Here is an 18,886-nt window from a genome sequence, read left to right on the forward strand (position 1 = left end):
GGTGAGGAGGGCTATGCAAGACCGAGATCAGCTGCTGTGCAGAGTAAAGAGTGGGTGGGGGCTTCTTTAGGCAGAAGATCCAGGGAACTTGCTGACACTTGAACTGAGATCTGAATCGCCTGAAGAATCCTCCAAAGAAGAGGAGGCCGTGTCTAGGCGGTCCTGAAGGCTCTGCGGATGGAAGCACAGTGGCTGGGGTAGAAATGGGTGGGGCGGGGGATAGGAGTTGGACAAGGTAGGAGGGGGCTTGCAGAATCAGAGCATAATGCTCCAAGTGCAAGGGAACGCCTGGTGCGTGCGGTGCCAAGGGGGTGCCCTGCCTGCTTCCCTTAGGAGAGAACCTGCTGGGAGGAGAGTGGTCAGCCCACTGACTGCTTCCAGCTGCAATGCCACCCAGATCCACCCAGCATTTGACTTGAGGCCACGCCCTGCTCGTGACTGGCTGTGATAGGGACTCTGGGGCTCCATGCTGGGGGGGCACAGGCTTTCTAAAACTCCACTGTGGTCCTTGGTCCTCAGCTCTTCTATCCAACTTCCTTCCTCCTTCCTTTCCCAGTGTCAGACCTGGCCCTGGTCTGGAGAATCTCCCTGACTCTTCCTGCCTCTCCACTCTGTCCTTCACCCGTCTCCCCTTGAGCCTTCTAACTCTGGCTCAGAGCACCTGGCAAGGCCAAGTGGGTGAGCAGCAGCGGTGGAGGACGGCCTGAGGAGTGATCAGGCAGAAGCTGCTGAGGAGCAAATCTGGGACAGAGAAGACTTGGCAGAGCTCTGTTTGAAGGCCTTTTGGGCATGGGGGGTGGGGGTGGGGAGGGCTCAGGGGAAGCGCTGCCTTCCCTATGAGACTGGCTTGGGTGTCGCAGTCGAGATTAACATCTCCATTTAGTGGGCATGTGGCCCAGGCTGGGTATATGCTCAGCACCCTGCACAGTCATTACACCCTCCCTTCGTAGCTATTCCACTTGGAAAATAAGAAGATGGATTCAGACAGGTGCGAGCTGTTTTACACCAGGGTTTCCTTGGGTATTTTATAGACAGCTGGGACCCCTCCTCCAAATCCTCTCCTGCCAGGAACTTCTGAACCGTCTCTGAGGGTCTGCAGTCCAGCGCCCAGGTTTTGTGCACAGGAGCCCACACAGTACGGAACTTCCAGGACCTTTGTGGGCCTGTCTGAATGCTGGGAGGGGTCCCCTTTCCAGTGGCAGGCCTGGCATCCCCAGCTACAAACAGGAGCTGGAGGAGGAAGCATGTCCTGGCCACTAGGACCTGGGGTGGCAGTGACCTGCAGCCCCAACCCCTCCAACCCGGAGAGGAAGGAGACCCCCTTCCTCGCCCTGCTTCCCAGGCAGTGGGGAGCCAGGGCCTCCTTCTGCGAAATAGATGTTCCTTCTCTTTTAGGGGCCATGGGGCACCCACTCTTCGTGGCCAGCCGAGGCCCACTGGCCAACAAAGCTGCTGGGGAAGCTCAGGGGCAGGAGCTGGAACGCATCCTCTGGGGAAGAAAGCTGGCTTGTTCCAGGAGCACAAAGAACAGTGACTGGGCAGGGACAGGCTGCGCATGCTAATGGCCAGGTGCTGGGAAAGCGTGGGCCCTGTCCTGGGGGAGGGGGGGAAACAGAGGCGGGCTTCCTGCCCTGAGCCAGCCCTGGCTGGGACCTAGGCAAATGGCTGCTGTGCATTCCTCCCCTTCCGGGAGGGCCCTGGACACGATGCCAACCCCCAGGTGGCCCAGCCTCCCCCGCCCCCCATCCATGCTGTGTCACCTGTGCCCATCACATGGAGACCCAGGCGAGCATCTGTTGCAGGCAGCACACTGTCTAAACATCCGTGCAAACGTGGACCAACAGGTCCTACTAAAATGTGTTAACCATCTGCTTTTCCTTAGCTGTTTTTGAGCAAATTATGTTTATTACATTAATTTATTTTACTGTCAACAACACAGAATGACACAGTTGCTGCTAAACAACATCATTATATACCTCATTCTGGCATATTACCAGAAGGTTTTTTTTTTTTTTTTAAATAAGTTCATCAGGAATAAATGCATATTGAAAGTTGAGTCCGGGCCATGGCTGGTGTGGCTCAGGTGGGTGGAGCGTTGTCCCAGGCACCAAAAGGTAACAGTTCGATCCCCAGTCAGGGCACTTACCCAGGTTGAGGGTTCAATCCCAGGTCAGGGCACCTGTAGGAGACAACCAATCGATGTTTCTCACACGGATGTTTCTCTCTCTGCCTAAAAATCAATAATAAAAAATTATAGTTAAACAAGAGAGAGAGAAAGAAAATTGAGTTTGAGATGGCAAAGCAGGTCCAGACCTGCCTGGGTCACACCCTCCAGGATGGACTTCTCCGGGAGAGGCAGGGGTGTCCGGCCAAGGCTCGGCCAGGAACACGGAGCTTCTCAGAAGCCTTTGCAGTGGGGCATCTGATTTTCCCTCTTAAAACTTCCTCCTTTCCTCAGCAAATGCTCCCCTTTTCCAGAGGGTCAAGCCACAGGGACCAGACAGAGTCCGAAGCAGAGAGTGTACCTCTTGAGAGCCCTGTGGTTCACTGGGGACCATCACCCTAAAACCCAACAGCCAGGCAGGGTTTGGAGTTTAGAGTAACTAAGTTTGTGACAACCCACTTCCCCCTGCCCCCAAGATCAGTAAACCCCGTAGGCCCAGGGAGAGAGGAGGAAAGAAGAGTGAGTGCGAGTGGGGGGTAGGAGTGGGGGGGGTACAGAGCGCCTCTCAGATCCTGCCACGTGACTTGGTTCAGCCCAGAACGGGCTGCTCACTGGGAGCTGAAGGACTTCAGAGGCACCGCGATGCCTCCAACAGTCCTCCACTAGGTAACGGGCAGCAGGAGGCGCTGCAGTTTCCTGGGAGGAAAACAGCCTCAGACAGAGGCCAGAGCCACCGCTGCACGGAGGCACAGGCTCCTTTCATTCGGCTCCCAGGCCCCAGTGAGGTTCAGTCTGCACAGATCCACCATAACCGCGGAGCCAGGCTTCCCTGCGCAACGGGAGGGGCTTCGCCTGCTGGACCTTCGGAAGCTGAGAAAATCCCCAGGTGGAATTTTTACAGCACAAATGACCCACCTGATCGAGAGATTTGGTAGCCAGGTGCCTTCTGGATGTCCTTGCAAATATTGAGTTTCAGAGAATAGGTCATGTTACACAGTTTAATATTGGGAGACGGAAAGGGCTGCAGCACTCAGCCTCTGTCCCCCATTTATCCTGCAGCCACCAGTAGGCAGCCGTAAAAATGCAGGGCTCATGTTCACAGGCGGCTGGGAGTGTTATGGGCTGGGGTAAAGGAGCAGAAGATGGGCATGGTGAGGCTGTCAGAGTCTCAGTTAAATGGGTCTCACCTGGCCCTAGCTGGGTGGCTCAGTTGGTTGGAGCATCATCTGTGAAGACTCAAAAGTGGTGGATTTGATTCCTGGTCAGGGCACATACCTAGGTTTTGGGCACATACAGAAGGCAGCCTATTTCTCTCACATTGATCCCTCCCTCCCTCTCTCCCTCCCTCCCTCGCTTCCTCTCTCTAGAATCAGTAAAAAGCAAATCCTTGGGTGAGGATTAAATCCAGGAATCAAGAAACGGGCCTCAGCTGCCAGGGATACCTGGGTCCTGGGAGCACAAAGCGGACTTGGTGTCCTTTGAGGGCCCCTGCCCTCCACTGAAATGGGCACAGGACTGTCTGATCCTGCCTCCCAGAGCCACCTCACCACCTCCTGCTCCCAGCACAGGATGGCCTCCGCCACTGAAGTATGGCCTCTGCAGTGCTGGCTCCTGCCCCTCCTGCCCCTCAGGGTGCCCCTAAGAACCCCGGTACCCTAGGGAAAAGATGATAAACTGGTTCATCCTAAAATAGGTGCCTAAATTTTAATCTCTTGAAGGACATTTACCATTTAATTGGGGCTCAGCCTTAAAGAAATTGGCTTGTTAGAGTGGAATAGCAGATGGCAGGAAAGGAGACTTTGGGCCTCTGTGCTTTCCTTTTAGTTTATTCGGGGCAAGAAGAAAGAAGGGAGGGACCATTTCAACCCCGGGTGGGGGCTCTGAGCCCTGATTTGCTTGTGAATACCCTGGCTCTTCAAGCCAGTCTGCAGGGACCACAGGGACTATTCAGGCTCCTGGAAAAGGGAGAGGGAGAAATGTTTGGAGAAGGGTGTGGCCACGAGGTGGCGCTATTGCCCAGGGTGGTCAGTTGCCCTGGGTTCCTGGGTGGAGGGTGAGAAGCTGCAGGAACCACAGAGGGAAGGAGAGAGGGTAACTAGAGAGCGCTGTCTTTGTGGGAGGTTCTAGTCAGGAGTTCCTAACTCAGTGCTGACCGAGGGCGGAGCTTACAGAACAAATCGTAAATTCTTCTTCCACGTCCTTCTCCATCTCTGTTATAAAGCCTTGAGATTCTCTGGATTGCTGGGGTGATGAGTTGGGGGTGGATGAGAAGAGACCTACTTGTGGTCCTTGTTCATGGGGCAGAGGGAAGACAATGCTGCGTGCAGGTTTAAGCAGAATGTTCCTAGCGGGTTATTGGGCGGTAAGGGCTGTGGGGTGTGTGAGTGTGTGTGTGTGTGTGTGTGTGTGGTGTGTGTGTGTGTGTGTGTGTTTTCCCCCGGAAGGGTGGGAACCGAGCTTGGCAGGCGGCCAGAGCCGCGCCGGGTCCAGGCTGGGCTCCCAGCTGCTCCGAGGCCAGTCCCGGGGGCTCCTCGCCCATCCCCCGGGCTCACGCTTTAGCTCCGGGAAAAGCAAAAGCGCCTCTTCCTGCTGAGCTTTCCTCACGTAGAGTGATTACCACGTGTCAGAAATAAACTGCTGCTTTCTGCGTGTAGTCACGGGCCACTTCGGAAAACAGTGACTCTGGATGAAAAAGGAAAAGGACTTCAAAACAAAATGCGGCAAGCTCGCTCGCTCGCGAGCTCCCACCCCTCTTTTGGTGGGGGTGGGGGGACCTCAAAAACAAACACAAAAAAATCAGCCGGTATCTCCTCACCACTGCAGCTGACTTCCTGTGTAAACGAAAACCATGTGATATTCCATAAACGCTTCCAGCTCTGAAAGACAGGAAATGAAAACCATCAAGGAAAAGGAAAGCTGCAGAATGAATTCCCAGAGCGGATAGCATTACCGCGACGCTGCACAGGGACAGGGCAGGGCCGCCTGCGAGGCCCGTGGGTCACCGGGCGCTGCCCGCCCAGCGCGCTGCGGAGGGAGAAGCCGGGCGGCGGTCACACCGGCGCGGCGCCCAGCTGCCTGCTTTCTGCTGGAGGCCCAGCCCAGAAAGTGGTCTTTTCTTCCCGCACTCCTCGGGTGGTCAGGTTACGACCGCGCAACCTCTTTGGAGCGCGGGGCATCCATATGCATGAGGCTAATTACCTCTGAAAGGCCCGGCGGCTGGGCCTCCCCGCGGCGCGGGTGGGTGCGGAGGGGGCGCTGGGCCCGCGGGGCCTGGGCAGCTGCTCCATCACCGCCCTGGTGCGCACGTGCGCGCCCAGCAGGCGCCTCAGGGCGGGGACCGGGGACCAGCCGGCGAGGGGAATTAGCTCTGCCTGGGACAGTGTCCTGGGCTGCAGTGTGCAAGGGACGCGCACTGTAAGGGGGGTTTTAGGTTTGGGGTTGTACTTTGCCTTGCAGCTGAGAGGGTGAGACTGGGTTCCAGCGTCAGCTTGGGCTGCCTCTGGGAGCTGGGAACTCAGCCCACTCTCTGGAGCCTGCACTGCTCTGCTGGGAGAGGAGGCTGTTGGGCTGGAGAGAAAGGCCATGTACTTTCCACTTACTGGTACAAGGAAGGCTCGGGAGGACTATGAGGCCTCTCTAGTTTCCCCAGTTCTGAGTACCTTTTCGTTTCCCAGTTCATGACAAGCCAGGAGGTGCCAAGTGTCCATGAGGCGACAATCTGTGTGGTAACATTTTCTACCTCTTTCTGAATTAGTTAAGGCCCTTTCATGTTAGACTTTAGAAATGAACTGGAAGGAGCTTCAGCAAACTAGAGAAAATTTATTATTTGTGATACCACAGCCTGGGATGCAGCTAGGCCCAGAAACTTCCTTTCTAATCCACTCACCTTTCCTTCTCTATTTCTGCTATTTTATTTTCATTAGCTGACTGGGTTCCTCTAGGCCTGTTTGGTTGTCTACATGGCATAGAAGGCGGCCCCATCCACCATTTATCAATTTATAGCTGCTTTATTCAATAGATGGGCTCAAAGAAGCAGCCCAGCCTGAAACTGCCAGATTTCAGGTGCAAAATAGGCATTGGCCCAATTTTGATCACCTTTAGTCCCCGGTCCAATCAACCGTGAGGGGAGTCAGTCACATGATACAAGCATGGCTGCCATGGGCCAACCCCTGTGGGTGGGGGGATTCCAGGGTGAGCAGGGGAGAGATGCCAGAAGGTCTACTACACTGACTAAAGCCTGATTTCAATTAGCTGCAAGGTAATTTCCTCAGAGATGGTTCTCTGGGCTCCTGACTCAGAGCTGGCTTTCTCTTACCACAAAGAAGAGGGGCAGAACTCCCTGGGTGGAGTTCGGGAGTTCAGGAGCACCTGACTTTCCTCAGCTTTCATCAGGGAGTCTGGAGTGAGGCCACTGGCTCTGCTGTGACAAGAGAGGAGAAGAAGCAGACTCTCCCCTGGAGAAACTTCTGTGGCCGGTCCTGAGGAAGGGTGGGATTGCTAGATGGGGTGCTGGCTGCATCCCTTACTCCTGCATTAGAGGAGAGGTCCATATCATGGCAGTAGGGAGAGAGAAAGTCCAAATATGAGATGAATTTACTCCCCAAAAGAAGCCATAGGCATGAGTCTGCAGGACAGGATATTGTGGACATCACTCATTCATAGCGTCACTAGGAGTTGGAGCCCACTCAATGGGGCAGGTATTACACAGAAAGTCAAGCCCAATGCCTCTTATTCTGAGGGAACCAGAGCCTGCCTGCAGAGGTGACTACCTAATCAACAAATCAGACCTCTTGATGGCAGATGAAGTAGAGAAGTGAAACACTCAGAGCTCTTAGTCATAAAAAATAAGATCTACTTTGGCTAGTTCAGTAGAAAACTGACTTATTCAGTGTATTAGTCAGGATGGGCTAACCCTACAACAACCCCCAACTCAAAGTGGCTTAAAACAATAAGACGCCTATTTCCCTTTTATAGCACAGACCAGCTGGAGATTCAAGGACCCAGATTCCTTTCTACTAGTGGATTCCCATCTTCTAGGATTCTTGATGTCTTCTACTGGATTCTGCTGGGAGATGAGACTGCCCCAGAGGTTTTAGGGACCAGGAATGGAAGCTTGTCATGTCTGCTTACACACCATTAGACAGAACGCAGTCCAGTGATCACACCAAGTGAAAGGAGGAGGAGGAAAGGCAGTCTTGCTCCGTGTGTCCAAGGACAAAGAGAAAATGGGCCAAGTGAGCATCGAGCCATTCTCTTAGGTGATAGTAGATGATACTAGAACACTAAGTCACAGGCAAGTGGGTGTGAGAATTGAGGTTTACTTTCCAGGAGCACTCCCAGGCTCTAGCAACAGACTTCATGAGTAGACTGCAGTGTTCTTTCTACTCAGAAGCACTAAATGCAAGAAACCTGCTTGATTGCATGTGCCACCTCTGCTAGAACCAATGATATGTGCGGTCCCAGGCTTGTCCTTGCAACATCTGTGAAATAGCTGCCACTACTGAAGGCCAGATGTCTCTGCCATCAAAACACTTTTAAAAAAATCTGGAGGCACCAGGCAGAACTCCCTTTCTCTCTTATTTCCTCCTTCTCCTCTTTTCCCCTTCAGTTATACTTCCAAACTCAAGTCTGGAATAAGAGCCTTTAAAGTAAGCATGTCAAACTCAAAGGCTAACACAACCCAAATAAACAAGGTTTAAGTCTATGTGGGCAGAAAAAAAAAACAAAAAAAACCCAACCCCACAAAAGCTTCAATTTTCATAGAAACGTAGGTTTATTTCAATAGAGACATGCTGAATACAAAAGGCTGAAATAAGTGAGTAATTGTTAACATAAAATAAGAGAACATTTTAATAAAAATTAGTATCTTTTCTTAAAGATTAACTTAACAGACACTGAATAACTGCACAAATTAATAAGCGTAAAGCAAATAAACCTATTTTTCTTGTTCTCCGAAAGTGAAATATTTCCTATTTCACACACCAAACAAGACAGTACAAGACTAATGATGTGGCAATTGGTTACTAAAATATTCGCTGCTAGTTATTAGTGGAGAGAAATGGTGTGTGTGTGCATAAGGCATGTAAGGGAAATGAATGCAACATGATTATAGTAATCGGTCATTAGCAAACGTTGTAGTTCGTTATTAATAACTAGAAGCCCGGTGCACAAATTTGGGCATGGGTGGGACCTGTCCAGCCCACCCAATGGGGTCCCATCGGGCCAGGCTGGTGAAGGAGAGGGGCTGAAGGTGGTTGGCCAGCTGGCCCTGCCCCAGGTCGAGGTGGGGGATGTCAACTGGGGCTCAGATCAGGTTGGTTGGTTGCCACAGTGTGCATCATAGCCACCAGTCATTCTGGTTGTTCCACCGTTCCAGTTGCTGGGCTTTTATATATATAGATTACGTATAACAAAATATTGTAAAACTTAGGTTACAAAATGTTTATTAAAATGTTTCTTACACACCATTATATTGGGCCACATGCAGCCCATGGGTTGTGAGTTTGCTATGCTTGCTTTAAAGGGTCAAGACTTCATCCTTCCTGCAAGGAAGGTTGGGAATTTGAGTTCTGATTTTCATTCTGGGAAGGCAATCCCCATATTGTAGTTTTTCCTGTAATGAGGAGATAGTCATAAATGAGACAAGTTTCCACCATTGTGGGGAGAAAGGATGGAGGCCCTCTGGCAATTACAGCTCTGGCTGGCCTAGATAAAATGGTATTAAGGAGGAATTATAAATTATTTCCAAGCAGTTCCAAAAGCCAAAAGGCCAAATGGCATAAACTTTAAGTTCTTGGAGTTGGGAGGACCATTAGAGGTTATCTATCTAGTTTCAACTCAACACAGGGATTCACCAAAACCATCCAGTGATCAGTCACCACCACTGAAATACTCAGTGCTACCTTACAAGGCAGACTTTTGGGTCACTTTTTGTTCTGAGAAAGTTCTATAGTGAAGCAGAAGTCTGACTTTTTAGACCTCCCACCACTGTCTTCAATTCTACCCTGGGAAGCCACATGGAAGGAACAGAAGACAATTTTTATGTTCTACCTTCCACTCTTCCCCATTTGTTGACCTGCTTCAGAGAGACCTGTGGGCAGAAGGTCAGAATACCAACTTCCCAGGGGGCATGCTGTGAATTTCACTACTCCTTAAAATTACCTCAGTGAGATGCATTAACATTCCGGTTTGTCTATTGGGAAATTAAGGTGCTGAGAAATCAGGCTAAAAAAGAAATTTGGAAATACCGAGTCCAGACCAAGATTTGAAACCAATGTCCCAAGTTCTGTAGACACCCCTCACACCAGGTCCCATCCTCTTTAGATCCGTCCCAGGGCCTCCATCTGTGTGCTGCTGAGTCCCTGGACTTGCACAGGTTAAGTCCTGAGAAGTCTGGCCAGGAGACACTCTGATGGCCCCACTGTGGGGGCTATCACACAGACACCTTTCAACAGTAAAACATGCTGCTATGGGACGTAGGAATAAGTCCTCCAGCAAGAGCCTCTACAACATTAACCCGAATGTGTGAGTATGGTGACTTATAAAAGTTAAAAATAAAAAAGGCTAGTTTACCCTGAATTTTTCTTTTAGGAAAAATAAAAAAAATCTTGTCTTTCTGAAACCTCCATCTACCCCCTCTGCTGTATTCAGCCTAAAGGGTCCCCACAAGAAAGGAAGGGCATAGTTATTGGGAAAAACACCAGCAGTTGTGCGAGCTGCTCTGAAAGTGACAGGTGTAAAATAGACATAAGACTCAGGCCAGTTCAAATGTGGGTATTTCACAGGATGCCTCAACCCTGGACTCAAATTATGGTTCATTTCAAAAGTCCTGGCCCTGCCAGCATGGCTATGAACCAGGAGGTCAAGGTTCGATTCCTGGTCAGGGCACATGCCTGAGTTGCAGGCTTGATCCCCAGTGTGGGGCATGCAGGTGGAAGCCAATCAATGACTCTCATCATTGATGTTTCTATCTCTCTCTCCTTCTCCCTTCCTCTCTTGGATCAATAACAATATATATATATTTAAAAGTCCTGAATCTTTTGCTGTATTTATCTTCATCCATTCTTTTCATGATTACAAAGGAAATAAGTGCTTACTGGAAAATAGATGCAACAATAAAGAAAAAATAAAAATGGCCATGAGTAACCACTGCTAACAATTTAGTGCCTTTATCTGGGTTGTTACACATATATTTATGGATGATAATGTTAACATCGTGTGATAGACAGTTTGTAGATATTTTGGTCATTTAATATTGTATTCATGAGCATTTTGCCATATGGATTTGTTAAGAATACAGCTTTAAGGCTGAGTCACATTCCTTCTCTCACACAGGAAGCTGTGTGTGCCAGGCACCGTGGCAGGCTTTGGGTGTACAAAAGTAAAGAAGAAAGGCAGCATGCAGCTTGTGTGGGGCTCCTCACCTGGTGGAAGAGGCGGAAGTGGGAACCAGATTACAAAAGTGCGATGGAAAAGGGCAGGGCATCAGGCCAGCGTGGGACAGAGGGACCCTACCAGGCCGGTCGGTGGGGGGCAGGGGCTGGGAGGCTTCGCTGAGGGAGGCCTGCTCAGGGCCCTGACTGGATGCTGCAGAGAGTGGTCAGATTCCTGAGGCAGGTGGAAAGGACAGACTGGATGTCAGGGAGGAACAAAGGATGTCCTCAAGGTTTCTTGCTTGACTGGCCTGGTCTAGAAGCTTTAGGTTGTTTCCATTTTTTCTTTCTGTTGCTATTAATACTGCTGCAGTGAACATGCTTAAATACAAATCTGTGACTGTCTCCCTGCATATCCTCAGAATAAAGGGGTTACAGGGGGTATGGGATGACAGTTTTTAAGGATTTAGATATATCTTATTAAGTGTCCCTCAGAGAGGCCTGGCCACCAATGGCGAGGAGAGCACTTGTTCTGTAGCCCCCTCAACAGTAGCAGTACCAGGAATGATAATAATAACACTGGGCCATGTATTAATTCTCTGAGTAGCAAGCACTATTCTAAGAACTTCACATATTTTTACTTATTAAGTTCACACAGCCAACATTCTGAAGTAGGTGCTGTTGTCCCATATCACAGAGGAGCTGGAGGGGACACAGAAGCTAACGAACTTGCCCACTGTCACCTTGCAAATCATCAGTAGAGCTAACATTTAACGCAGCAAGTTTGACTCCAGAGTCCATACTTTCATCACACAGAGTAGTATTTTGCTTAATGTGGTCAGTTTCATATTTTCTTCAAGCTGTACTTCCTTAAACACTAGTAAATCTGAATATTTAATTTTTTTTCTTTTCTATCATATTTTTGGATATGCATTTTTATATATATGTGGTGAGGTGTGTAGAATGCTTGGTGTTGTGTGTCATGTGGGCTGTATGTGTATGTGTGTATGCCGATTGTAGTGTACAGGTGTGCATGTGTGGGTGTGGGGTGTTTGTATACTTGTGTATATTGTTCATTTATATCCACAAAGTAATGTGGGTCTGGAGTCATGTAGATCAGTGGAAACTTGAGCAAATTATGTTTCTGAGGTGCTTTCTTCTTCTTCCGTAAAGTGGAAATGTCCTTTCCTTTCTGGAAGACTGGGGGAGAGGAGAGAAGACCTGCCAGAGCCCTGCGCACAGTGGGCTGCTGTTGTCAGGGCAGCAGTGGCCATGGGGTCCTGCTTCATGGTTGTGTCTCCAAGAATCTGCTTGGATCACATCTGGTGTCTGTCTGACTGTGAGGTTTCCTGTCACACAATGAGACTTAAGGGGAGGCCTGAGACCTGGCTGGGGGGACCCTTCGCTTTGCCTGGCCCCTCTTTATGGGTCAGGAAGCACAGATGGGCTCACTTGCAGTTAAGGGCTTGGGGAAGCCCCTCACCAAGCCCCCTCTCTCAGCCCCACTGAGCAGCTGTCACTGTGGGCCTTGCAGGGGCCCTCGTCCTTGGCACCTTCCTTCCTCTTTTACTACATTCAGATGTTGGGGAGCACTTGCAGGTGAGGGGCTTCCCACATGTTGAAGGCTTTGCAATACAAGCAAACACAGTAGAGGATAGAAATAGTGAACAGGGCCACACAGGACAAGAGCCACATCTCAGAAGGCATGGTGGTCCAGGGAGCCCCAACAGGGGATCTGCTGGAATGTCCCTTCCTAAGCAGTGACCTTCAGATGGCATCCTGGCCACACAGGGAGGGGCCCGAGGACTCAGTGGGCACCGACCTGCCTGGATCGGGTTCCTGCCAGCAGGGGACCTTCACTTCTCCCTCAGTTGGAGGGGTGGGAACGAAACCTGGCCTGAGCATGAAGTACAGTTGTAAACAGAGTGAATCTTTTTATTTTACCAGAACCAGATGTATAAAAATACCAGGAAAAAAAGGAAGCCAAAGGTTAAGAAAACAGACTACTGCCATCAGGAGCAATGACGTTTTATTGCCATGCTTGTCAATGGAGTGGTTTACAAGTGAGAGCTCAGTGCCAGACACACTGTGCAGGACAGGAGAGCAGAGGCACCTCCTGCCTGGGCTGGAGGGTGCAGGGCAGGCACCCCATGTGGTGCAGCGCACAGCCAGGGCCTCCCCTGGAAATTCCCCTGGGTCCCTGGGTCTCTCATTGGTGACCATCCATGCAGTTTGGAAGTTTATCTGTGTCTTGACTTCTCCAACATCCACCCTGTCACATCTATGACCAAAGTCCTATCATTGTCCAGGTCCGCAGATAGTGACTTCAATATTGCATTCCCTGATAGCTATGTTGAGTTGCCACGTCTGCTGGATGACAATCCTGAGTATCTAATTGAACCAGGTTGAAACCTGGCTTCACATGGAGTGTGAGTGTGTAAACAATTCAGTCATAATCACAACATCACCTTCTCCTCTGCTCAAAAGCCTCCAGTGCTTCCCACTCCCTATCTTCCTCCCTCCCCATTCCATTCTCCCTTCCTTTCTCCCTCCCTCCAAAGAGGCCCCCTAGGACCCTCCATGCTCCATGGTGGCTCCTCCTACCCCATCCCCACCATCCTGCCATTTCCCACCAGACAGGCCAGCTCCACTGGAGGCCTTTACTCCTGCCTGGATACTCTGTCTCTAGGTGGCCACAGATCTGTCATCCTTCAAGTCTGCTCAGATGTCATCTGTTTCAAGCAACGAGCCCTGCATCCCCTACCCTCTTCCCACCTTGATATTTATTCAGAGCATTTCTCACCTTCTAGAGTCATGTTTAATTTACTTATGTTATCCATGGTCCTCATTCCCATATATATTGTAAGCTGTCTGAGAGGTGTGTTTCTTTAATTATACTTTGTTCCATGCTGTAATCCCAGTGCCCAGAATAATGCTTACTTGTTTAATGACGAATGAATGAATGAATGAATGAATGAATGAATGAATGAATAACATGTGGGTTTTCTGTGCAGGGCATTTCAAATAACAGGTTGAGTACCCGCCCCCCCCACCTCCCTAGCTATCTAGGTGTGCTTAGGGGATACAGTTCTTGCAATCTCAGTATAATCTGAGCTGAACCAAATTAAAAAGGCAGTAGATGTTATAGAAAAGAAATGCTAATGATATTCCCCAATCAATCACATTATGTTGTCTGTAATTACCTATTATTCCTCCATCAACATGGGCGGTTGGATGGAACATCCCCTCATGCATCATTTCACATCCTCTTAACCCCCATCTGTGCTGTAGCCAGTGACCAGTTCCATGGAGGCACCCTGGCTCTGCTGGGTGCAGCCCAACAGCACCTTGTCCCAGGCTCCTGCAGTGACCTAGCTCTTGATTCTAGGCATTTCCTATGTATTCGGGAGATTTCCTGGCACTCACATGTGCATCTTGGAACTGTGGGGATGTAATGCTGTGGATTCATCTTCAAGCCATGGGGGGCAAGAATTGACAGGTAGAGGTTTCTGCCTTTTGTCTCCCCAGCAGTAAGTTCTGAGACAGCACCATAAATTCCTCAGAGGTCTTTCAGAAAAGAGTATCAGTTGCCTATGGTGGTGGCCATGTGATGACAATATCTGATGTGCAATCCTATCTAATAAAGAGGGAATATGCAAATTGACTCTCACACAGTCGCAAAGATGGCAGCGCCCACAGAGGATGCAGGGTTTCCATAACACAAGATGGCTGCACCCACAGTGGAGACCCAGTTCTTCTAATGAGCCTTAAGGAGCAGGGACCTAAGGCTGTGTGGGCCAGGGCAGGGGTCTTGCGCCTGCATCCCCCATCCCGCAGGGCTTGATGGGGATCCTCAGGCTGTAACCCCTACCCTGGAGCCAGGCTGGGGGACCTCAGGCTGCGCTCCTCACCTGGGCGCTGAGCCAGGGGACTTGAAGCCACGCCCCCAGCCTGGCAGAGCTTGACAGGGGACCTCATGGTGTGTCCCCTGACCCAGCACTGGGGCAGGGAATCTCAGGCTGTGCCCTTGCACCCAGCGGGGCTTGACAGGGAACCTCAGGCCATGCTGCCCACCCTGGTGCCAGACCAAGGGACCTCAGGCCATGCCTCCACCCCAACACCAGGCTGTGGGGCCTGAGGCTGTGGACCCTCCTGGTGCTGGGCCAGGGGACCTGAGGCTGTACCCCCTGCCTGGCGGGGCTTGTCAGGGATGGGACCAGCCAGGTCTGGATCTTGCCCAATGGGGGTGGGACCAGTTGGGTCTGGGTCTCATGTGATTTTGAGGTGCTGCAGGTGGGCGGGGACTTGACTCTGGGTCCTGCAGAGCTCCCCAGACTCTGACAGGAGGAACATTTTCATACGTATTTTACGAATTTTCTTTCATCTCTGACACTTCTATTATAGAGAAAGAGGAAATAGCAATATTAAAATATTTTCTCTAATGAATCCCCTTTTATTGTGCACTAATTTCATGCACTGGGCCATAGTAGTGTTATAATCATTCAGGTTGTTACCTGTGATGGATTGAGTGGTGCAGGTGGAGGTGAAGTATGGGGGGCGGGGGAGGGTGGCTATGGCATCTATTCAGTATAGAGACAATGGTGATTGTGAAGACTGGAGTAGGCCAGGACTGATAGGCTGAGGAGTGCCAATTGTCAACTTAAGATACACTGTGAAAGCAAAGGGCCTCAGTGGCAGCATCTCAGGAAACAAATTATCGCTTTTAGTCCACAGGCCAAGATGTGCTGATAATTAGATCTACGATCTAATCAGATTGAGAGAACCACAAATGATACTTAATACACAACTTTGATAGGTCTCCTATGTCAAATTCAGAGCACTAATGAAAAATATAGGAACCTGAGGTCTGAAATGGGGACGTTTGGGTAGAGAAGTCCCAAAGTCTTGAGTCCTGATTTTTCTGAATGTCCTGTACTACCATTTACTAGAGGAGATAGCCTCTCCTTGACCGCAGACCCTGCAAGGGCCTCACCTGAAGCAAGAAGCTTGCAAAATGACACTCGTGTCTCCTTTTCAAGATTAACCCCACCACATGTGATGGTTAATTTTGTGTCAACTTGACTGGACATGGAACTCCTAGCTAGCTGGTTAAATGTTATTCTTGCTTATAGGCTGCTCTCTGACTTCAGATCAACATATAAATTGCCAAACTGAGTATAGCAGATGGCCTTCACCAATGGTGATGGGCACCCTCCAGCCCACCAAGGGCCTGAATAGAATACAAAGGCAGAAAAAGTTCAAATTCACATTCTGTTTGACTGGTTGAGCTGGGCCATTGATCTCTTCCAGCCCTCAGCATCCTCTGGTCCTTTGGGAAGATAATTAGGGTTAGGTCTCAGCCTCGCCCAAGTGGGGGGTGCAGTCCATGCTTCTAGAGCAGGTGGCCTATCCTAAAAGAATTCAGAATCCGGCAGGCACTGGGGAACAGGTGTGGGAGGACCTCTTGGCAGCACTGGACTGGGAGTGGGAAATCAGTGGCTTAAAAAGGGGACAATTTATTGACTTGGGATATCACTCATGACTTGGGGTTCAATTCCTGGCAAAGACACCTGGAGCCAGTCATTTCTCATAGTGCCAGCAAGGCTTCCTGAATTAGGGTGCAATGGCAGACTTCAGTAAGTGCCGGGAAGATGCTGCATAGGTCTTGCACACGAATGCAGAAGACCATGGGAGGCTCAGCGATATTGACCAACTAGCTGTCATGGTGAAGTATGCAGTGCAGGAGAAGGGGCACTAAAATCCAAAGACACTAACAGAGTCTTGCTTATCGGCTGCCCTCAGTCTTCAGATCCTGAGTACAGGGTTATGGCATGACCTACACAGGCCTGGGAGCTGCCTGTCCTGACTCACTTATTACACAGGATATATCAAACCTGAACTTTGCAAGCTACCACTGGTTTTTCAAACATGAAATGTGTGATGTGTATGTCTTCTTCCATCATTTCAGTGAAAGCAAAGGAAAGTGCATGGCACCCTGGCGAACGGAACCAAAATATTATCACAAAATGCAATAATACGAGAAGGTGACAAGTGCTAAATGAATCAACACAGTGTGGTCAGAGCCCATACTCACTCACTCAGAGATACGGGAAATGTGGAGCCAGAGGGGGGAGCTGCATCAGCCAGAGGGAGGCCTTGCACACCCCGCATAGTTCATGGCTCCTGATATCTTACAGAATTAGCTAAAGAAGAGCTTTTTTAGAGACAAGCTGAACTATTTGTACCCATTTTCTTATTTAAAATTTTGCAATTTCTTCCCTCACCTCCCTGGTGAACATGAGTGTGCATCTCCGGAGGCCTGACAGGTCCTGTGAGCATTAGGCAGAGGCGGGGGGTGACTCAGAGGGCACTATGGGGACCGTGGGGCCCTGTGGCAGCAGCACAGGCTGGAGGGAGGCACTGGAGGCATCTTCCCCTTCCTCGCTCTCAGTAGGCTGTGTCCTCAAGGCAGCTGTAAGCCAGTGAGCATCGCTCTGACCACACAGAACCTTCCCTCCCCTTCCCTCTTCCTTCAGCCCAACCTCCCAAGGCAAATCCCAGGCCCCATCCACACCCTGAGACGGGCTGGAAGCAAGTGCTGTTAACGTAATATATCGTTGGAGACGGATGCCGAATGTGCTGACTGAACAGATGCTAATAACTCAGAGGGAAAAATCCATATTGCAAATTACCTTACTTACTTATATGAACTATTTATTCCGTGAGAACCACAGCATGTTCATCATTTTTATTCCCCTTGAAGCAGCACAAAATGGCACACAGATGAATTAGGGAATTTCCCCTCCTACCTGTAAAAGGAGGGTAGCAGAAAATATGTATACACTAAATCCTGTGAAAATAATTGATCCAGGTGGTGGCTATGGTCCTTATGTCTGAATACTTTCCACATTTGGTAACATTAAGTGGTGATCCCCTCCCTGAGACAGAAGAAGACAGTCATCTGGGCAGCATGTTTTCTCAGGACATTTAGGCCTCTGCTGGGAGCCGGGGGAGAATGAGGGCTTACTGCCCATGGGGACAGAGGGCTTACTGCCCACAGGGACAATTGGCAAAAAAGTACAAACTGAATGTCCTTAGAAATTCAGATGACAGGGCAATTACTATTAGAAACACGGGGAAGAGGAGATGCACAACTTGCCTGCCTATTTTGTGTCTGAGGCTGCACCCATCATGGTTGAATAAGGCATATGTTATCCCATTTTGCAGCTATGGTTCCAAAACCCAGGGAGGTTTACTAACTGACTGCGGATCACACAGCTGAAAATGGCAGACCCAAATCTAAGCCCTCTGACCCCAGATCTGCCACCTGTCCACTACACTCTGGGAGAGGGGGAGGATTATTTTAAGATGAACACACAACATAAAGAAAGGTGGGAGATAAGCAGACTACTGACTGCCATGAAGGGCCTTCCTAATGACAGAGATCCTGGCCCCGGGAAAAGGCCAGCACCCAAGGTAGACACACATTGGCCTCAGTATTGGTTACATCTTACTGTCACTCTATTTCTTTGCCCTTTTGAAGGGGGCAGGGCAGACAGAGGCATGAAGAGTCACTTGGCATTGGGGATTTGCAGGAAGGCTAAAGAAAAATCTGAAGTCCATAAAAACATATTTTTCTGAACCTAGGGATACTCTGGAGTGTTCATCTGAGGCCATGATAGATGTGTCCTTGTTTAAAATTCAAAACTCACAACCATGTCATATCCATCTTACATAAAAAAAAAAAAGGTTTTCATTAGAGCCTAAACATTAAAAGGTCTTCATTAAAATTTCAATTAAGCTGGAAAATTATATTTTTCTGAGGGTTATAGACTGTGTTATTAATAATAGAACAACCACTTTTAACCCCATGGCATTTTGACCCACTGCCTTAGATAGCCTGGTAAAATCATATTGCCTATTCTTTTGATCGTGTTGTTATTTTACATCAGATGGTAATGATTTCAATTTAAATGCTTTAAATGCTTCTCTATTTCTTAAATGTGGAAAGAACTTAAAAAAATTAGTAGGGTAATTTGCAACAAGGCCCACTTTGGTTTTTCCCATATAGACATTTCAACTCACCTGTCTCAAGGACAGAGGTCTGCCCCATTGTGGGGATGACTGTCCTACAATATCCCCCCGAGAAGCTCCAGCCACCAAGCTAAGAGCTCATAGGCAAGAGGAGGAAGGCACATGCTCGTGAGGCTGAGCCTCCAGGAGGGACTTAGGAAGGGCCTGTGGATGGCTGGGGTGTACGTTAGGAGGTGCTAAGGTCACAGGAGAGAAGCCAAGTACACAGGGATTACATAATGGAACATCATACTTGGTGAAAGGGTGAAAAAGGTTT

Source organism: Pipistrellus hanaki (genome assembly GCF_964339955.1).
Source record: "Pipistrellus hanaki genome assembly, chromosome: 1".
Classification (NCBI taxonomy): domain Eukaryota; kingdom Metazoa; phylum Chordata; class Mammalia; order Chiroptera; family Vespertilionidae; genus Pipistrellus; species Pipistrellus hanaki.